This window comes from Columba livia, chromosome W (genome assembly GCF_036013475.1).
Source record: "Columba livia isolate bColLiv1 breed racing homer chromosome W, bColLiv1.pat.W.v2, whole genome shotgun sequence".
Classification (NCBI taxonomy): domain Eukaryota; kingdom Metazoa; phylum Chordata; class Aves; order Columbiformes; family Columbidae; genus Columba; species Columba livia.
Genome location: NC_088641.1, coordinates 2640203 through 2662723, shown reverse-complemented (window position 1 = coordinate 2662723; position 22521 = coordinate 2640203). Strand labels below are relative to the sequence as shown.

The 22521-nt window shown below is 42.3% G+C and overlaps 1 long non-coding RNA gene across 1 annotated transcript; it reads left to right on the top strand.

The window, feature by feature from the left end:
- Positions 1-5473: 5473 nt before the first annotated feature.
- LOC135577044 (uncharacterized) lies at positions 5474-12317 on the top strand. The gene is made up of 3 exons (XR_010468652.1): positions 5474-7469; positions 8444-8577; positions 11321-12317. It is a non-coding gene; the product is annotated as an uncharacterized LOC135577044 (long non-coding RNA).
- The last annotated feature ends 10204 nt before the right edge of the window (positions 12318-22521 follow it).

The window sequence follows — 22521 nt, the reverse complement described above, 5'->3', positions numbered from 1 at the left end:
TGGCTGCTCCAGTTTACCAAAGGAGCAGAAGAGATTCTGATGCTCTTGAAGGAACCTCTAATTCACACCCAGAGACTGTGCAAAACAGAAATTAGAGGTGCCCTGCCTCCAACCAGGTGAAGGAAAGGGATAACAGAGTTTATTGGACTGTACAAATGCGATGGCCTGGTACAACACACCCCCAGGAGTACAAATCTTTAGTGGACACTGGTGCTCAGTGCACAATAATTCCTTCTAATTATAAAGGAACGCAATCCATCAGTATTGTTGGAGTGACTGGGGGATCTCAGGAACTGACTGTTCTAGAGGCTGAAATGAGCCTAAGTGGAAAAAACTGGCAAAAGCATCCCATTGTGACTGGTCCAGATGCTTCGTGCATCCTTGGCATAGACTACCTCAGGAGAGGGTATTTTAAGGACCCAAAAGGGTATAGGTGGGTGTGGGACAGGATTTCACTGGCCTCAGAAAAACTCCCAGCATTTATCAATTGATAAAAGGAAACGTGCTGGAGCTTGTTGGTCACAGACCCTGGTGACGAAAAACAGAAACAGTACTTAAAGACAGGATGTGCAAAACCCTTTGTGTAGATAAGAATTACGAGTTACTAAGGTTGTCAAGAAGGAATTGCTGCTGCTGCTACACTAAGGAGAGTGCATTAATCAAGATAGCAACTGCCTAAACAAACATTAGCCAATCAGTAGGTATCTAGCAGGAATAACAAACCAATCAACGTGTGACGCGCTGTTTAGGATAGGTATAAAATATGTTCGAAATTATAATAAAGTAGACATTTTGCTTGCATCAAGCTGTGTCCCGTCTCTCCATCACGGCAGGCAGGCATTTGGTATAGCAGCTGTGGACACTGAGAAAACTGAACAGCTGTCTGATTAGCCTGGTCTGTCAGATGACCCTTCTGTTGTAGGACTGTTGATGGTTGACGATCAGCAGGTGCCAATTGCTACCATGATGGTGCATCGCTGGCAATATCGCACCAATCGAGACTCTTTGATTCCTATCCAGAAGTTGATCCGTCAATTGGAAAGCCGGGGTGTGATCGGTAAGACTCGCTCACCTTTTAACAGCCCAATCTGACCAGTGCGTAAGTCTAGTGACGAGTGGAGACTAACTGTAGACTATCGTGGCCTGAATGAAGTTACGCCACCACTGAGTGCTGCTGTGCCTGACGTGCTAGAACTGCAATTTGAACTGGAGTCAAAGGCAGCTAAGTGGTATGCTACAATCGACATTGCTAATGCATTTTTCTCTATTCCTGTAGCAGCAGAGTGCAGGCCGCAGTTTGTTTTCACCTGGAGGGGCATCCAGTACATGTGGAATCGCTTGCCCGAGGGGTGGAAACACAGTCCTACCATCTGCCATGGACTGATCCAGACCACGCTGGAGCAAGGTAAAGCTCCAGAACACTTGCAATATATTGATGACATCATCATATGGGGCGACACAGCGAAAGAAGTCTTCGAGAAAGGTGAGAGAATAATTCAGATTCTTTTGGAAGCTGGTTTTGCCATAAAATGAAGCAAGGTCAAGGGCCCTGCACGAGAGATCCAGTTTTTAGGAATAAAATGGCAAGATGGCCATCGTCAGATCCCAATGGATGTGATCAACAAAATTGCAGCTATGTCTCCACCTACTAATAAACAGGAGACACAGACTTTCTTGGTCATTGTAGGTTTTTGGAGAATGTATATTCCTGACTACAGCCAGATTGTGAGCCCTCTCTATCGAGTGACTCGTAAAAAGAATCAATTTGAGTGGGGCCCTGAACAAGGACAAGCCTTTGAACAAATTAAGCATGAGATAACTCATGCGGTGGCCCTTGGGCCAGTTCGGACTGGACTAGATGTTAAAAATGTGCTCTACACCGCAGCTGGAGATAATGGACTTACCTGGAGCCTCTGGCAGAAAGCACCAGGAGAAACCCGAGGTCGACCCTTAGGTTTTTGGAGTCGAGGATACAAAGGATCTGAGGCCAACTATACTCCAACTGAAAAAGAGATACTAGCAGCATATGAAGGAGTTCAAGCTGCTTTAGAAGTGATCGGTACTGAAGCACAGCTTTTCCTATTACCTCGAGCCATTTGGGCTGCCACACTGTGGCAAGAGATTGCTGCTCGGCTAGAGAGCCTTCCTGTGAAAGTTCGTCATGTAGATGCTCATGTGCCTAAAAGTCGAGCCACCGAGGAATATCTAAACAATCAACAAGCAGATCAAGCTGCTAAGATTAAAATAGCTGAGGTGGACTTGGACTGGCAACATAAAGGTGAACTTTTCCTAGCTCGGTGGGCCCATGATGCTTCAGGGCATCAAGGTAGAGATGCCACATATAAATGGGCTCGTGATCGAGGGGTGGATTTAACTATGGACACTATTTCACAGGTTATTAATGAATGTGAAACTTGCGCCGAAATCAAACAAGCAAAACGGTTAAAGCCTGTATGGTATGGGGGGCGATGGTTAAAGTATAAGTATGGAGAAGCTTGGGAGACTTATTATATTACACTTCCACAAACATGTCAAGGTAAGCGTTATGTACTTACAATGGTGGAAGCAACCACTGGATGGTTGGAAACATACGCAGTACATCATGCTACAGCCCAAAATACTATCTTGGGCCTTGAAAAGCAAGTCCTTTGGCAACACGGTACACCAGAAATAATTAAATCAGACAATGGTAGTCATTTCAAAAACAGTATTATAGACAATTGGGCCGAAGAACATGGTATTGAGTGGGTATATCATATTCCACATCATGCACCAGCCTCTGGGAAAATTGAAAGGTACAATGTTTTGTTAAAAACTACTCTAAAGGCACTTGGTGGTGGAACCTTTAAAAACTGGGATTCACATTTAGCAAAAGCCACTTGATTGATCAACACTAGGGGATCAACCAATCAAGCCGGGCCTGCCCAGTCAGAAATTCTTCGTACTGTAGAAGGAGATAAAGTCCCTGTAGTACACATGAAAAATATGTTAGGAAAGGCAGTCTGGGTTACTCCTGCCTCGGGCAAAGGCAAGCCCATTCGCGGGATTGTTTTTGCCCAGGGACCTGGCAGCACCTGGTGGGTGATGCTTAAGGATGGAGAAGTTCGGTGTGTACCTCAAGGGGATTTGATTTTAGGTGAAAATATTCAATACTGAATTGCATGATGTGAATTGCCATACTAACAGTGTTTAATAAGGTTTTTTTTCAGATCAAGACAGTGATGATGAAAGCAGAGCTAGCTTCTTCGAGTGGTGCCTGACAACTTCTTTGAAGTTGGTGTCTTTAACCCACAAACAGTGGTCATGAGATGCACTAAATGTACCATTTTTTCCTGCCCTGGGAGACTGTCGTGACAAAATGAACTTAATGAACTTTTCAAAGGATGGTTCACTGATTAAGATTAATTACTCCTGTGTATATATGTGTGTATATATAGATATATATATACAGTAGTAGTGATTAATTATATTGTATTGATAGATTGTATTGATAAGGTTTAAGTATTCAGTGAATGGCATATTATAAGGGGTGGAATAGTCCTGGTTTTGTTAAAAAACAAGTTTCTCTTTTAGTGAATTTGCCTGTCAGCTAAAGCCTTCATATTAGCTGCATTTTCCTGGAGAACCAGATACATGTTTTGGTAAACCTAGCAATGGAATGCAAACTTATTGATAAGCACGGATGGACATCTCGCGAGAGGGGCAACGAGAAACCGGTGACCAAGAAACTGACCAACTGTGTATAACATTCCATTCACGTGAATACTTCATATAAAAGTGGGAGATCACAAGGATCTCGTCCCTTTTCCCTTTTTTGCCTTTGCTTTTTCCCTTCTGCTTATGGCCGACATTAGGAGAGGACCTTGCTAGTAGTCCCTGCAAACTGAGGCCTAGTGACAGACTGAATCCAGCTCCGGTTGGCTGCAGAGTCCAATCCAGGACTTTGGTTGCAGGCTCTGCAGTTGCTGTGACTTTCAAGATTGGTTTTGTGTATTTTGTATTATTTTCTCTATTCTTATTAGTAGCATTAGTAAAACATTGCTAATTTTTCCAACTCTCTTCTCTCTGTCCTTCTTTGCCTCCCAATCGCCTGTCCTGAGTGGGAAGGGGGGGAGAGGGAGGGGCAAAAAGGGGGAAGTGGGGGGGGAAAGGGGGTTAACAATACATCTGCCAGGGTTTTATTGTCACCCTGCAATTTTAACCCTTGACAATATTGCAGACTAACAGGCCTTCATCCTGATCAGGCAGAGATGGGAATAGGATGAGGCCATTGGTGCTGCTTGTGTTTGCATGAATGCTGTTTACTATCTGTGTAGCCAGCTATGTAAGTATGCATATATGTATTGCATGTGTGTCTATTGGGAATGCATGTTCAGACTTGTTACTGGCTGAACCTAGGGACACAGAGCTTCAGCAGCTTCATTTCTGTCAGGCTACCAGATTTGGACACTCCTTAAGTCTTTTAAATCTTTTTTGTTGGAATACATGATAAAAGCTTGTCTGCACATCCATAAAGGAGCACAGAGAGGAAAGTGGGGTAGAGAGAACTCGAAGTAGTCTTGCTGGGGAGACTGGGATCCACGGGTCAGCTACTGGACAGACCTAGTGTCTGAACCCAGCTACTGGAGGGATACACCTTGTACATATGCGTGTGTGTATATATATATATATATATATATATATATGTATGTGTGTGTGTTCACTAGTGGACCTCCATCCTGCCCAGCTAGAGAGGGGAACAGGATGAGGACATTGGTGCTGTCTATGTTCTTGTGAGTGCTCTGAGTGTCTGTCTGTGATCTGTGTGGCCAACTGTGTATATATGTGCTGTATATGTGTGCTCTGTGTCTGTGTGTGCCTGCTGCAAATACATTTTCAGCCTTACTACTGCTTGAACCTGGGGACATGGAGTGGCAACAGCCTTGCTTCTCCCAGGCTATCAGATCTGGCATGATACATTTTCCTCTAACATTTTTAATGAAATGTAGATATTTTGAAGTTTAGATAAGAGCAAGACACAGTTTAGGCAGTATTGGTAGTGTTTCTTAATATAACATCTCAAGATTTAAGAAGGTGATTTAAGAGCCATTTCTTGTGAGGGTTAGTTGCCATGTGATTGCTATTATTGTTGTAAGAAGAGATTCCACTGCCACAAGCAAAGGCTTGTCATTCCTGTACTTCTCAAGTCACAAATACTTAACATTAAATATAACCACATATATATATCTATAATTATCTATATGCAGTAAGTGGTGTGATATGTATTGTTAACAAAAAACTGCATTTCAGAAGTAAAATATATATGCAGTCAAATCCTTAGCTGGTAAAAATTCTTTGGCTTGGCCAGAAGTAAGCTGATTTTCCTTACTGTGAATCTAACATAGAGCTTGGAAGCAAAGAAAATACAAAGAGTTGCCAACTAAAATATTGGAAGCTTATATAAAGTAGTAAATCTAAATATTATAATGAGTGAGAGAGTGGCTCTGTGGGTGCTTAGCTATTAGCTGGGGTAAACTCACCACACCTTCACTAGATTAATGTCACTGAAGAAGGTAAGGAAGTGCACTATCACATTTTTGAAACTAGCCTATGAACGGGAAGAAACATAGAATCATAAAATAGATTGGGTTGGAAGGGACCTTCAAAGGTCATCGAGTCCAACCCTTCTACAATGAGCAGGGACATCTTCAACTAGATCAGGTTGCTCAGAGCTCCACCCAACCTGAAATTGAATGTTTCCAGGGATGGGGTATCTACCACCTCTCTGGGCAACCAGTTACAGTGTTTGATCACCCTCATTGTAAAACTTTCTTCCTCATGTCTAGCCTGAATCTCCTCTCTTTTGGTTTGAAACCATTACCCCTTGTCCTATTGTAACAGGCCCTACTAAAAAGTCTGTCCACATCTTTCTTATAGGCCTCTTTTAAGTACTAAAAGGTTGGAATAAGGTCTCCCCAGAACCTTCTCTTTTCCAGGCTGAACAACCCCAACTCTCTCAGCCCGTCCTCATAGGAAAGGTGTTCCATCCCTCTGATCATTTTTGTGGCCCTCCTCTGTACCCTATCTAACAGGTCCATGTCTTTCCTGTAATGAGGGCTCCAGAGATGAACGCAGTACTCCAGGTGGGGTCTCACCAGAGCAGAGGGGCAGAATGACCTCCCTCGATCTGCTGACCACACTCATTTGATGCAACCCAATATATGATTTTCCTCCTGGGCTGCAAGCATACATTGCCAGCTCATGTCCAGTCTTTCATCTACCAGTACCCCCAAGTCCTTCTCAGCAGGGTTGCTCTCAATCCCTTCATCCCTCAGCCTGCAGCCTGTATTGATACCAGAGGTTGCCTCCACCCAACTGCAGGACCTTGCATTTGACCTTGTTGAACCTCATGAGGTTCGCATGGGCGCACTTCTCAAGCTTGCCCAGGTCCCTCTGGATGGCATCCCGTCCCTCAGGTGTGTCAACTGCACAACTCAGCTTGGTGTCATCTGCAAACTTGTTGAGGGTGCACTCGATCCCACTATGTCATTGATGAAGAGGACCCAGGTTCACGATCACTGCGCAGCTGCAACCAGGAGGAGCTGGAGGTGGAGACTATGGAAATGGTCTCCCAGAACTCATTGTAATAAGAACTGCCTTCACGGGGACAGGTTATGAATATGTATAGGCATTCCTAAAACTTTCTTGAATATCTAACACTTTACTGCATTTAACCAAGCTCACAGCTACTGGAAATTTACACACATATTAGGTGAAATGATTCCCCCTGTGTCCGGCATCGTAAATAAATATGTACCTTCCTTATAACCTCAAGGGTTGTAAGGTCATTCCGCGCCTCAACAATGTCTACAGTTCTAGAAGAAAAAGGGGGACATTGGCTTTCCCCACAAAGATTTCTCAAATATCAGGCTAAATCATCATCACTAACATTGTCAATCCAGCTTCTTTCCTCAGTGGTAACATTGGAAAACCAGTTCATCATAATTGCCTGGAAACAATCAAAGCAACATACTCCAGCCGACCACATCTAAAGGACAACCCTATGGAGAACACTGAGAACTGCTTTATGGACGAAAGCAGCAATATCCTGAATGGTGAAAGGCATGCTGGTTATGCTATAACTACTAGCCATGAAGTGATGGAATCTGGACCTCTGTCTAAAAGTACTTCAGCACAAAAGGCAGAAATAATCACCCTTACTTGTGCTCTGGACCTAGCTGAAGGTAAAACTGTGAACTTTTATACGAACTCTCAGTATGCTTTCAGAGTCGCATGGAAAAATTTGGAAAGAAAAAGGACTCTTGAACTCTCAAGGCAAACATATCAAACATGCAGAAGAAATATTGGCAGCTCAGCTTCCTAAGAAGGTGGCAATCATGCATATCAAGGCACACCAGAAAGTGAGCTCGGAATTGGAGAAAGGAAATGAGCTGGTGGACAGAGAGGCAAAACTGGTGCCTAAGCAAAAGGTAAAAGTAGAAAATGCCCTAGTCCCCGACAGGGGAAGGTTAGCCAGAATATACTAAGGAAGACCAGAAACTTATTATAGATTTAGAGTAATCATATAGTAAGGAAGGGTGGGCTCACACCCCACAAGGGAAAACCTATTGTTACCTCCTATTTAGTTTGGCCTTTAGTAGCAGGAGCATTATATAAACATTTGATCAAAAAGAGTAGCTAGAAATTTGTATACTACTCTAAGACAGGTGACACAGCAATGCGATCTTTGCCTCCAGACTAATCCTAAGAATACACCTAAGCCAGAAATGGGTCATATTGGGAAAGGAAATGGACCTGGGTAATAATGGCAAATTGATTTTTCGGAACTCCCAAGAAAAGGGGGGTGCTGATATTTGTTGGTACTAACTGATACCTTTTCAGGTTGGCCAGAAGCACTCCCTACCAGAACAGCAAAAGCTCGGGAGGTAACTAAAACACAAGTACAAGAAATAATACCAAGGTTTGGAGTTCCAGCTGATATATCCTCTGATGAAGGGCCACATTTTAAATCAATCACTGTAAAGCAGATCAGTCAGCACTTGGGAATAGACTGGCAACTACATACCCCTTATTGTTCTTAATCCAGTGGCCAGGTAGAAAGAAAAAAAAATAAATTAATTATCTAATTAAACAACAAATTGTAAAATTGGGGCAGGAGGCAAATTTGGCTTGGTCTCAATCTTCGCCTTTGGCCCTCTTGCATATGAACAAGGCCAAGGGCAAAGGAAGGGTTAAATCCTTTTGAAATCCTGTATGGGAGACCCTATAGTGTACAGAAGGGGATGTCTGCACAAGGGGATGAAATTATGACTTCTTATATGGTAGTATTGGGTAAACAACTTAACAAAATTGGGAAACGTGTTTGGAACTAGGAGTAGGGGTTTGGATGGGCCAGTACATAACATCCAATTGGGAGATTGTGTGTATGTGAAATCTCTTGCAGAAAAGACTTTGGAACCACAATGGGAAGGTCCATTTCAAGTCCTCCTGACATCCTTCACTGCTATCAAGATTAAAGAACAGAACGCCTGGATCCATCATTCTAGAGTGAAGAAAGCCTGGAAAACACCATGGAGGGTAAGCCAGGTGCAGCCTGGAAAATTGTGTTTTTCACGATCATAGCTTTAGAACACGGTTGGCATGCAAGAAATTGGCATGTAAAGCTCACACAAATGATTGGGAACAATTTGAACCTTTCAGACTGTTAGATATGCACGGTCCTCCCAAGAGGAATGGAATTTCCACTATTCGGAGTACCCCATCCAGACTGGAGTAGAGAAGGGGGTGGATGGGGAAAGTAGGATGCAAACCAGAAGCAAACCTGTCTTTATGGGTAGGACCTGAGTAAAACGATACAAGACATTTCAAATTGGTACCTTGGAATCAAACTGAAATTACGATTTATTCTATATGTATCAACTCCATAGATAAAAATCACCAGTTGGGAAAAGTTTCCAAATGGCAGTGAATGTAGTCAATCACAGGGTGTTGGAATCTTTAATATAACCAAGCTGAAAGAACTGGGGTTTAATTACAGCATACAAAACATTGAAAACTTTAACTTCCCTCCCAACATAGCAAAAAATTTCAATTTAGCTCCTGGGTGGTGGTGGCTTTGTGGAGATAGACAAGCCAGGAAAAGCCTACTGGATAGTTGGCAAGGCCATTGTACAGGCGGATACATAGTACCTCAAGAAAAGGTGTTTAACCATTCATACCCACCCCCAGGTATTGTTAGGACATTATGGAGAAAGACGCGTTCAGTGCCAAATAACCCTCTTGTAAAGAGGCCCTCTGGATTTCATAGTTTTGCTAGATGGTTTATTCCTCAACTAGGAGTTAGTGAACTAGAAAAAGCCATAGTAAATATATCAGCCACAATCGAGAAAATCGAAAATGCCACTATGGATGCTCTTCAGGGGCTCCAGGAAGAGATACCATCACTAAGCAAGATAGTCCTACAAAATCGCATGGTCCTAGACCTCCTGACTGCAAAAGAAGGAGGAGTGTGTGTGGTGATAAACCTAAGTTGTTGTTCATATATTAATCAAGAGAAACGGGTAGAAACGGATATTCAAAAGATATGGGAGCAATCTCAGATCCTCCATCTAGTTACTAGAGACAATACATCATGGGGATTCTCTAATTTATGGGAAGGCCTCACTTCCTGGCTTCCCAACTTAACCTGGTTGTGATCCTTATTTGTAGCTTTAGTGAGAATATTAGCTTGTAAAACTGTCTGAAATAATTTAATGATTTCTTGTAGAGATTTATTTCGTCCTGCTCTTCTGGCCTCAAAAACAACATTAATCGCAACAAGATTCTATTCTCCGGACACTTTTCCCAATCATTTAACTTATACAGCAGCCAACACTGATTTCAATATTTAACAAGATCTTCCTTCCTTATAATTCCAAGTGCTTTCCTAAGTTTTAAAACACCTCCCAATGCTGATTTTTTAGGAACACAACTGAAAACAATTATTCCTGACCCCATCTTGCAAGTAAAAACCTTGAGAAGAGGGAGGGAGGGAAGGGGAAGAAGGCACAGGACTGCTTGCAGCATGAATGGCAAAAACGGAGAGAAGGTTTTATGGCGCACTTAAAAACAACTAGTAAAACAATTAAGTCACATTCCTGACAAGCTGCTTGATTTTCAGAGAGGCAATACACAGGAGCACATAATATGTACTGTAAAACTCGCAAATAACATGTTGATAGCAAACATTAGCATTCTCTACTGCTAGTCTCAACACTAGTGCTTCCTTAGCTTCTTAGTTTTCGACCTGCTTACTGATGGCCTCTTGAAGGTGGTCAATAAATTACATGTAATTCTCATTGGGACTCTGATTAATAGTTGCAAATGATTTGGCTGCTTTGTTGGTTTCAGACACCTCTCTCATAGCTTGATATGCAAGATCTGTTGACTGCCTCAGGATTTCAGAAACTTATCGTGTCTGTAGTTGTGGTGTGTCAATGTCTCTTCCAGGAGTTGTGGGATACCTGCCCCTTTCAACGAATCCCCATTGTTCTGTCCTTAATGATCTATAGCTGTTACATTGCATAGGTCTAATTTTGCTTGAGTTTTTCATGGTCCTTATCTGATCTCGGGGCAACTCGTACACATACTTAACGTTTCAAGAAAAAGTCTTAATAGGCCATGATCCTTTTGTCATATATGTACATTTGTGAAATTGAATTCTGATTTTTTTTTTTACTTGTAATCTATGTCTTTGTAAATTGCACTAGCTGGTTTTCTTAGCGGCACAGCTTTTGGCATGTATAAATATAAATTGCTGCAGAACCTGCAAGTCTTTAACATCAGGTCATAGGCCATACTTGTATTTGGTCTGATCCTACATACTTGCACAGTTTTTGTTGATGGTTCTGAGAAGTCTCATAAAGCTGTAGTGGTCTGGCGTGAAGATAACAATTGGCATCATTCTGTAAAAATTATTGAAGATTCAACCCAATTAGCAGAACTTGGCACAGCTTTACATTACTTAGAGCTTTTTAAGGAGGAACCTCTAAATTTGATTTGTGATTTTTAGTATATAGACAAGATCCAACGTATGTATCTGGTTCTGAACTTTGTTTGTTTGCTTGTTTGTTTGTTTTTATAAAAAAAAGGGGGGAAGTAGGGGAAACACCACAAAACCAATTGTCAAAAGCATTGTATGTGATGAAATACTTTGCAAGTATGACCCAAAACCATGCTAAATCAGAAAGAACCTACATTAGTTATGGTCAAATTACTAGTCAATGAAAAAGTCCTCATCAGTTGATAACGTGGGGAAAAGGTTATGTTTGTGTCATTACAGGCCGAGGATTGAAGTGGATTCAACGAAGATTCAACGGATGCAGATGGACAGGAGGGAGATAAGTTGTGAGGACTGTTTCAGATGTAAACCATGGATCCCAGTTCAGTGTTATAGATGCTGACAGACCTGGTGGTCTAGAAGCCTATTAGCAAGCAGGTGGTGTACCTTCTGCGGAGAATGGCAATTTGAACAATCAGCAGGAGATCCAAAAGGGTGATATTATGATTAGATAGTCAATGCATAGATAAGGTAAAATTATGAGATATCCCTACCATAGTAATCTAAGTTTAGCAATTGATGAAGTTTTAGAAGGGATATTAAGGTTAAGCTATTGATCTTTTAAATAGGTTAAGATAACTTTTAAGATATTAATTCCATTATTAGTATATGCTGATGGTATTAAGTATGTTACTCTATAAACTGCGCAGTTATAAATCTTTTGGGAATTGAAGAGAAAATATTGTATTAACTTGTCTGGTTAGTTTGAATCTATTAAAATAGTGTGTTAATAAGGTTGTCATAATAGAATTAAGGTTTTAAGAATAGGCAGGTAGTTGTTTGATCTTATTAAGTAAGGTTTAACTGCATTATATGTAATTGTAATTATGTTGTTAATCACGTGTTCTGTGTTGCAGTATATTTCAAAAATGATGCACCATGCGGTTAAAGGGGCCTGACTAATTCAAGAAAGGGGGAAGTGTGGAGGGGTTTTGATAGATTTGTTGCTGAATTAGTCAGGCTCAAAGGAATCTCAAGGCCGCTTTGAGAAGCTGAGAACAGAATCTGCTGTGAGAAAGAGGGGCGTTCCTCAATCACTGGGGTCCTGGCGTGGCGTGAATCATCGGACGTATCATCAGTGAGACTCCAGCGCATGGACAGCCCATGATACTCATTTAGCGAATCCATGCTTGGAGCGTGGACGCGTGATTAGAATATAGTTGCATATATAAGGAGGCTGGTTTCTGTAATAAATGGCTTTAGCGTGATTCACATTGAATCGAATTGTTTGCTGAGTCCTTTATCGCTCCAACAACTAAGTACAAAGATTCTATGGCTACAAAGTCTGCTTATACAAAGATTCTATGGTGACAAGGTTGGTTAATCTTTAAAGGTTGCTACCTTAATGTTCTCCTAAACTTGGATACAGTTTACAAAAGTTAGTTCAACTATAACATTTCCCCCCTTTGAAAATGCTTTTCTATTTTTAGACAGTGCTTTTTCACTTCATTTTAAACAGCTCCTTCAACAACTGGCCCCGATCGTGGCTGGTCGGTGATTGCTTTTAATTGTGGCCGTGTGCGTTGTGTTTCTTCATAAGCCGGAGGGTTATCAAAAAGAGGGTTAGTATAATTTCTGCTGAGAACACTGAAGATATGATTGTTCCTGGTATTCACTCGACTTATTAGATGCTTAATACAAGCATACATCAAAAAGAGAAGAGCAATCAGGACTATGAGTACAAATAAGCTTTCCAATGAAGAATGTATTCATCCTCCCAAATTCAAGTCAAATTTACCTAGTAAAGCCCCAATCCAGCTTTGTTCTGCTTCTTGTTTTTCCTTTTGCAATTCCTCTTCCGTTTGGGTTAGTTGGGAGATGTCTTTCTCAACCTCAGAAGTTACATTTGGGATATGAACGCAACAATGATCGACCCTGTCTTTCAGATATCCACAAACACCATTTTCTTTTAGCAACATTATGTCAATTGCCATTCTGTTCTGCAAAGTCATTTTGGTCATGGCTTGCAATTGTATATTGAAATCTCAGAAACCTTTCTTAGTTATCCTTGCTAATCGATCCATCTGCCCAGTTAATTTGTCAATCATTTATCTGTTTCTATAGGCTGCAATTGGTGCAAATAAAGATTCTAGTGCCCAGCCGAATTTAACACTGCTTGATGGTTTGTGCCACACATCATCTTCATCTATCTCTCGTTTGTACCTAACCTGTAGAAGTTCTTGCCTATTTTTCAAAGGTGACTTTTTCCAAATGGGACATAGGGTTGGTAGCCCCAAAGTAATTTCCCTTACTGGTCCTGCTACCGGTAAAAGTGTTGTCCAGGTCCCATCACTTAAGGCCCAAACTAGGTGTCCCACACTACCTATAACGCCTTTGCAATCAATTACAGTATCACAGCATGTTTGGGATTGGAAGGGACCTCAAAAGATCATCTAGTCCAATCCCCCTGCTGGAGGAGGAACGCCTAGGTGAGGTCGCACAGGAATATGTCCAGGTGGGTTTTGAATGTCTCCAGAGAAGGAGACTCCACAACCTCCCTGGGCAGCCTGTTCCAGTGCTCTGTCACCCTCACTGAGTGGAAGTTTTTTCTCAAATTTAAGTGGAACCTCTTGTGTTCCAGCTTGATCCCATTACCCCTTGTCCTATCATTGTTTGCCACCGAGAAGAGCCTGGCTCCATCCTCATGGCACTCACCCTTTATATATTTATAAACATTAATGAGGTCCCCCCTTAGTCTCCTCTTCTCCAAACTAAAGAGACCCAGCTCCCTCAGCCTTTCTTCATAAGGGAGGTGCTCCACTCCCTTAATCATCTTTGTTGCCCTACGCTGGACCCTCTCCAGTGTATCTATCTATCTCTATCTATCTCTCTCAATGCCTATTCTATCTCCCTCAATGCCTATTTTGGTTGCTTCCTTTGGATCCAGTTGTTTCTGACAAATGCAACCTGCAATTGCTGCAATTTTAACAATGGATAGAGGTATCTCTTTCACATCTGTCTGGCAGGTTATTACTCGTGAACAATTCCACCATGGTACTGTCATTCCTCCTGTCACATTGGACCATCATACACACCATGGAATTGCTTCACTATATTGATATTGTTGTACAATACTTAATGTCCACATATTATTCCATGATTCGGTTATGTTTTGATCGTCCTGGTCCTTGCATTCCCAATAGACTCACTCAACCTTTCATATACCGTTTTAGTGGTCCAACTTTCATAGGTGCACCAACCCATACTATTGAATCGTCCTATCTTATCGAATTTTGCTCCTAGCAACTTTACGCAATCCTCTTTGCTTCCTGGCATTCTCCATTTTTCCTGTTTCTTTACCCATTGTTCAGTTGGCACTTGCTCTATTTTAGTGCAAGATTCACACACTATCTTACCAGTTTTGTTTATTTCTGGTAAGGTCGTAGATATTATTCCCCACTGTATTGGGTCTTCGGCTGATTTCGGGATGGGAAGGCAAGCAGTGATGCTACTGGTATTTTGAGTCAGTGTGAAGTCTCGAATTAGTCCTATCATCAGATTCTCTGCCTGATTCTGTACACTCTGCACTACCTGTGGCTTTTGAGTGCTTTTACTATCTCCTATAGCCCTTCGTGACCTACACAATTATTCTCCAGCGACTTTGCAGACTAGAGGGGCACTCTCTCCCTTAGTCACCACATATATTCCTCTTTTAAGGGGTACTTCCATGAAAGCAAGCAATCTAGGTATGTACACTGCCAAGAACAAAACACAATAACAAAATATAGACATTCTGTGGTGTGATCTTAAGCGTGGTAGGACCCACTATTTGTGATTGCCACACCCTTGGGACTCTTTTCACTCGGGTGTAGTGTATCCAGGAGTCTATTCCAGCAACCTTAATTGCGGTAAATGTAGTTAAGAGTACTTCACAGAATCACAGAATCACAGAATCGACTAGGTTTCTTCAGTTTCTGCGCTTAAAAACACAGCTGGATTCATTAAGTTAGTTATTTTTAAGATAACATCGTCTTGTTCTGTCAGAATCGCTTGATATTTCATCATTCTACTTGGGGAAAGCCAATGGCCCCCCTTTTGTTCCAATACCATAGTCACCATGTGGGGTACAAATACTTCGATCTTTTTCCCCATGGTCAAATTTCAAACTTCTTGGATTAATATTACTGTAGCAGCCACCGCCCGCAAGCACGCCGGCCATCCAGCACTTACCGGATCAAATTGTTTAGAGAAATGGCCTACGGGCCTTTTCCAGGATTCCAGCCGTTGGGTCAATACTCCTAAAGCAAGTCTCTGTCGTTCATGTACAAATAACTGAAAATCTTTACTTAAATCAGGTAAGCCCAAAGCAGGTGCTTGTATTAAAGCTTGTTTCAATTTTTGGAAAGCTTCTTGTTGTGGCTTTCCCCACACAAGGTCTTATTTTTCTGTGCCTCATATAAAGGTTTGGCAATAAGTCCATAGTCCATGATCCAGAGCCTGCACCATCCTGTCATTCCTAGAAAAGATCTTAATTCATGTAAGTTTCGTGGTTCTGAGATAGCACAAATAGCATGCACGCGGTTTATACCTAATTTTCGCTGTCCTTGAGAAATCTCGCATCCTAGATAGATCACAGTCAAGGATGCAATCTGAGCTTTATTTTTCGACACTTTATGTCCATTCATTCCTAATTGATTCAATATTTCAATTGTTACCTGGATGCAGAGTTCTTGGGTCTCAGCAGCATCATCCACATACTGCAGCAACAATTACCATTGTCGGGGAATTGCGATATGGCCTCTTTTAGTCCACTCCTCGAGCTCTTTGGCTAGTTGATTCCCAAAGACAGTCGGACTATTCTTAAATCCTTGTGAAAGGCACATCCAGGTTAATTGGGTCTTTCTTCCATTGTGTGGATTTTCCCATTCGAAAGCAAATAACTTTACTTTCCTGGTCAAGGGGTATGCAGAAGAAGGTGTCTTTTAAATCAAGTACTGTAAACCATTTATATTTCTCTTTCACAGATGTTAACAAGGTATATGTATTTGCAACTACCGGATATATATCCTCAGTGATCTGTTTTATTGCTCGTAAATCATGGACTAATCGGTAGTTACCATCAGGTTTCTTTACTGGAAAAATTGGAGTATTATATTCTGATTCACATTCTTCTAGAATTCCATATGTCAAGAATTTCTCATTCAAAGATACTGTTCCTAGTCTAGCTTCTAATTTCAATGGGTACTGCCTCAACTGTACTGGTTTAGCATCTTCCTTCAGCTCCACTTTCACAGGTTGAGCTGTTTTTGACTTCCTGGGTATGTCAGTTTCCCATACTGTGGGAATCACTGTGTCTTCTACTGCCTGTGGTGTTTTTACAATTGGATTTTCTTTTAATAATAAAATTTGTCCTACCTTTGACTCCGGAATTTTCATTACCAAATTTCCATCCTCAAATGTTATTATGGCATCTAATTTAGTCAGCAGATCTCGTCCTAAAAGAGAGACTGGACAATCTGGGACATATAAGAACCCATGGGTTAGTTCCTTTTCTCCAAAGCACAAATCCAAGGGTTGTAAGAATGGCCATACCTCTTCCTTCCCTGTGGCACCAACAATTGTTGTAGCTTTATGACCTACTGCTCCCTGTAAGGAATTCAGTACAGAGTAAGTAGCCCCTGTGTCTACTAAAAATTTTACATCCCGATCTCCCACTTGTATTGTCACTAAGGGTTCCTTGTCCTGTGTTTCCACTTTCGTACCTTCATATAGTCAGCTGTCATTACTGTATTCCCCCAACACCCTAGTCTGTACCACATTTCCTACCACATTGGACACCTGACTCACAGGGTTCTTAACGATTGGGCATTCATTCTTCCAGCGTCCTTCCTGCTTACAATAAGCACATTGATTTAAGCCAAGTCTGACAAAGCGTCCCAGGGGAGTTCCTTGGGTATTCCATAAACCACATCCCCGACCTCCTCCTCGACCATTTCTAACTCCCCTACCACGGACTCCTGCTCCCCTGCCTTGTCCCTGGATCAAAGCTAACAGATTTTGCTGGTGACGTCTCAATTGCTCTTTTTCTCTATTATTGTAAACTTTCCAAGCTGTTTCTAACATTACGTCCAAGTCTCTTAATTGTGCACCCTCTAGTTTCTGCAATTTCTTTCTAATGCCATCTTGAGATTGTCCTAAGAAAATTAAAGCTGACTGAGTTTTCGCCTGTTCTGTTTCTATATCTAAATCTGTATATCTTTTGGCAGTTTCTTTCAATCTTTCTAAAAAAGCCGAGGGAGACTCGTTCTTTTCCTGCCTCACATTATATAATTTTGACCAATTCATTTGCTTCGGCATAGCAGTTTGAACGCCAATCAGTAACCAATCCTGATACTTCTAGAGACGGCGTAAACCGCCTCCTGTATTATAATCATATCGGGGATCTTCTTTTGGGAAGTTCTCATCAACATTACCATCTACTTTCCCATTCCGAATATCTTCTCTCACTTTATCCCTTGCAACCCATATAACCATAACCTTTTCTGCAGAGTCCATTAATGTATCCAAGACCACTTGTAAATCATCCCAATCAGGATTCTGCGTCTTAATTATCATCTTGATCACTCTTGCAACCCTATCTGGATTTTCCCGATAAGGGCCAGCTGATTGCTTCCAGATTACTAAATCCCCTGGTGAAAACGGGACTTTTACATAGACTGGCTCTCCCCCCACACCTACTGCCTGTTGCAGGGGTGCTATTACTTTTGAGGATCCACCCCCCTTTTGAGCTTCCTTTTCCTTTTCCCTGTTTCTAGTTCGGTGAGACACTGGTGTTACCGTTATACCTTTTGCACCGGTTACTACCTCTTTATCATCACTTGAATCATTATCACTATCAGTAAGAGGCATAGGTGCAGAGGGTCTAATTGATACCGTTTCCTCAGAAGGCGCGACATCGAGACATAGTAAATCCATCTTTAAATCATTACCACTGCTATTTTCCACAGCCAAACATGTCATGCATTTCTTTTCCGCTGTACATCCCGTACATTTATTTTCATCGTTACTCTGCACTAGCATCAATCCGCAACCCTTCCTCCAATCATGCTTTTGTTCAAGGTAGAAAAAGAGATCAACATATTGTACCTCATCCCATTTTCCTTCCCGCTGACAAAACCGCATTAGCTCAACAATAATTTCATTATTCAGAGTGCCCTCCGGTGGCCACTGAACTTCATTAGGTAGTTTATACTGGGGCCACCAATGGGTACAATCTTCGATTAACTTCTTTTTATGCATAGACTGTCCAAACCCAGCCTCCTTCCAATGTTTCAGTAAACAATTAAATGGCGATACATTTGAATCAGACATACTATCAACAAACCAAACCAAACCAATTACAGCTGGTGAGAGGGGTCAAGGACAGCAAAAAGAACTTTTTCAAATACATAGCAGATAAAACTAATACCAGAGGCAATGTAGGCCCACTGATGAACGGGGTGGGTGCCCTGGTGGCAGAAGATACAGAGAAGGCAGAATTACTGAATGCCTTCTTTGTCTCTGTCTACTCTGCCGGAGGCTGTCCTGGGGACCCCTGTACCCCTGAGACCCCGGATGAAGCCAGGTCAATGGAGGAGTTTGCTTTAGTTGATGAGGACTGGGTTAGGGAGCAATTAAATAGTCTGGACATCCATAAATCCATGGTTCCAGATGGGATGCATCCGCGGGTGCTGAGGGAGCTGGCTGAAGTCATTGCTGGACCGCTCTCCATCATCTTTGCCAAGTCTTGGGAAACGGGGGAGGTGCCCGAGGATTGGAGGAAAGCAAATGTCACTCCAGTCTTCAAAAAGGGCAAGAAGGAGGACCCGGGTAATTATAGACTGGTCAGCCTCACCTCTGTCCCTGGGAAAGTAATGGAACTGCTTATCCTTGGTGCCATCTCAAGGCATATCAAGGATAAGAGGGTTATTAGGGGCAGTCAGCATGGCTTTACCAAGGGTAAGTCGTGCTTGACCAACCTCATAGCCTTTTATGAGAATGTAACAAGGTGGATGGATGATGGCAGAGCGGTGGATGTGGTCTACCTTGACTTCAGTAAAGCCTTTGACACAGTCTCCCACAGCATCCTCACAGCTAAGTTGAGGAGGTGTGGTGTAGACAATAGAGTAGTGAGGTGGGTTGCAAACTGGCTTAAGGAGAGAAGCCAGAGAGTGGTAGTCAATGGTGCGGAGTCTAGTTGGAGGCCAGTATTTAGTGGAGTGCCTCAGGGGTCAGTACTGGGGCCAATATTATTCAATATATTCATTAACGATTTAGACGAGGGAATAGAGTGTACTATCAGCAAGTTTGCTGATGACACCAAACTGGGAGGAGTGGCTGACACCCCAGAAGGCTGTGCTGCCATCCAGTGAGGCCTGGACAGTCTGGAGAGTTGGGCAGGGAAAAAGGTAATGAAATATAACAAGGGCAAGTGTAGAGTCCTGCATCTGGGCAGGAACATTCTCAGGTTCCAGTATAAATTGGGGAATGACCTGTTGGAGAGCAGTGTAGGAGAAAGGGACCTGGGGGTCCTGGTGGACAGCAGGATGACCATGAGCCAAGCACTGGGCCCTTGTGGCCAGGAAGGCCAATGGCATCCTGGGGTGTTTTAGAAGGGGGGTGGTTAGTAGGTCGAGAGAGGGTCTCCTTCCCCTCTACTCTGCCCTAGTAGAGACCACACCTGGAATACTGTGTCCAGTTCTGGGCCCCTCAGTTCCAGAAGGACAGGGAACTGCTGGAGAGAGTCCAGCGTAGGGCAACAAAGATGATCAAGGGAGTGGAGCAACTCCATTATGAGGAAAGGCTGAGGGAGCTGGGGCTCTTTAGCTTGGAGGAGACTGAGGGGTGACCTTATTAATGTTTATAAATATGTAAAGGGTGAGTGTCACGAGGATGGAGCCAGGCTCTTCTTGGTGACAACCAATGATAAGACAAGGGGCAACGGGTACAAAGTGGAACACAGGAGGTTCCACTTAAATATGAGAAGAAACTTCTTCACAGTGAGGGTGACAGAATACTGAAACAGGCTGCCCAGGGACTTTGTGGATTCTCCTTCTCTGGAGACATTCAACACCCGCCTGGACACATTCCTGTGTAACCTTATCTAGTTGTTCCTGCTCCGGCAGAGGGATTGGATTAGATGATCTTTTGAGGTCCCTTCCAATCCCTAACGTTCTGTGATTCTGTGTAAAAACCAACTGTAGCAAAATGGGTGCAAATGCACAGTGAAAGAAAACATAAAGTGGCTCTCATTTTATTTTGCTGAAATTTCTTAATAAGTTTACAAGAGACTGACCCAGCATATCAGAGTATGTAAATCTAGCTTTTGTGATTTATAAGAACTGCCCATAAGAAGTCATTCTAATACATATGTCTATAATACTGAAAATAATTATCATACAACTGTCACTCACAAGATAGCTCCTGTTCTAGAGAAAAGCTGTACAAGTTTCCCTTCCATCTTATCTGACAAGATAGCTGAAGATCTCATTCTAAAAGTACAGACACATCTGTGATAAAATTGCCAGACACATCTTAGGGTCCATTAAATAATTAGTAATTTGAAAACAGAGTCATTAAGAAAAGTAGGAAGACAACTGTGGTGGTTTAACCCGAGCTAGCAATACAACCACGATAGCTGCTCGCTCACCCTCTCCCCCACCCCCAATAGGGGAGAGAATTGAAAGGGAAGGGAGAAACATGGACTGAGACAAACACAGTTTAATAAAATAACAAAATACTAATACACTGCTAGAATATATATATAAAATAGAAAAAACAGATACTCAAGGCAATTCCTCATGAACATGCTGAGCAGCCAGTCCTAGGAAACAGCCCGCTCCTAAAGCCGATCCCAAAGAGAGAGAAGAGGGGAAAAAGGCAGAAAAGCCCAGAGGCCTCTGCAAAATGTCAAAAGGCCGGAATAAATGTCCCAACCAAACCCCTGGCTGCATTCCCAGAGCAAGCAAGCAAGAAAACGGAAGAGCAAGAGAAAAAGGAACAAGAAACTGGAAGGCCCCACTCTTAAATCTGGAGCATGATGCTAATGGGATGGAATACTCTTATTGATCAGTCTGGATGTCAGTGAAGCTCTGCCCCAGTTCTGCCCCCCTTCTTCGCTGCCTCACACCTGTAAGAAGGGCACTCAGAATGTCCTTGGCTCTCAGACCAAAGCAATTAAAAATATTAACTCTCTTCTGGAGTGTTATCTCCTTGTTCTCAAACTAAGTCCAAATAGTGAGCATGCTAGCTATGAAAAAGAAAGGTTTCTAACTGCACAAAGAAATTTAACTTATTTTCAGTCAAACCAGCACAACTTTACAAGATACAAAGTCTGGTGGATGCACTCAACCCCTCCTGGCCAAACCAGCAGCAGTTTGGTACAGGCTCCAAAGGAGGTGAGGGCTTGAGATGCAGCCAGGCCTAGAACTCCTTTTAGGAAACCTACAAGGAAGCAAAACGGCACACTGAACACCAAAGGGTTGTGGGTGCAGGGAGTCTCATGCAGACCTTTCCCACTGTATGCAATTTGACTGCAAGTCAACCACTTTATTCTATAAATATGACAGCCTAGTTGAGACTACTTTGAGCTGTCTCTGCTAAAAAAGCTGGTTGTATGGTGATGGTTTTACTAGTCACGGGTCAATGTATGACCCCAATTTAAGTTTCATATCAATCATTTAGCTTAAGTAAATGCATACTAAATATAATGAATTATCTAGAAGTATAGGGCTGTGTGTTTTTTGATGTGCTCTCTGCTTCATGTTACTTGGTGGGCTGGATTTGCTGAAATCTTGAGCTGTAGAGTTCTGCTCATATTTACCAAAAACAACTGCGGACTACACTGAACGCCTGCAGGTTGGGGTCTGGTTCGCACTTTGCTGGGAAGAGCAGAATCATCTGGGAAGAAATGGTGACTTCAGGGCTGGTGCGAGGACATTATGGACATCTGCAGAATGGGGCCTGTTTTACACTTTGCTGGGAGGAAAGGGATTTGTTCAGATGAGGCAGCACCTGCAAGGCTATGGATTATAAAGAATATCTACAGCTAAACAGAATAAAGGCACATATGAGATCAGTGAAAAAGATCCAATGAGAAGCAAGATGATCCCAAACTGAAATATTGCTATTGGACTGAATCACGGTATGAATGGTTTGTAAAGATATAAAAAAAACTATGGTTTTCTATGCTTAGTTGGACCTCTGTGAAGGTACGCAGCATGAGCCAGCCCTCCTGCTATTCTACTCCTTTTTTTTTTTTCCTGCGAATTTTGTTTCCTGAAAGTTTGCTCTGCGAACGGTTATCACGCCTCGCCTGAAAGTTTGCTTCCTGAATTCTAAAATACAGACTCTGGAGCAAACATTTATCAGGGAGGGAAGACTCCTGAAAGTTTGTTCCGCGAATGGTTGTCAGGCTCCTGGAGAGAAGGTGAGCAGCGTTCAGC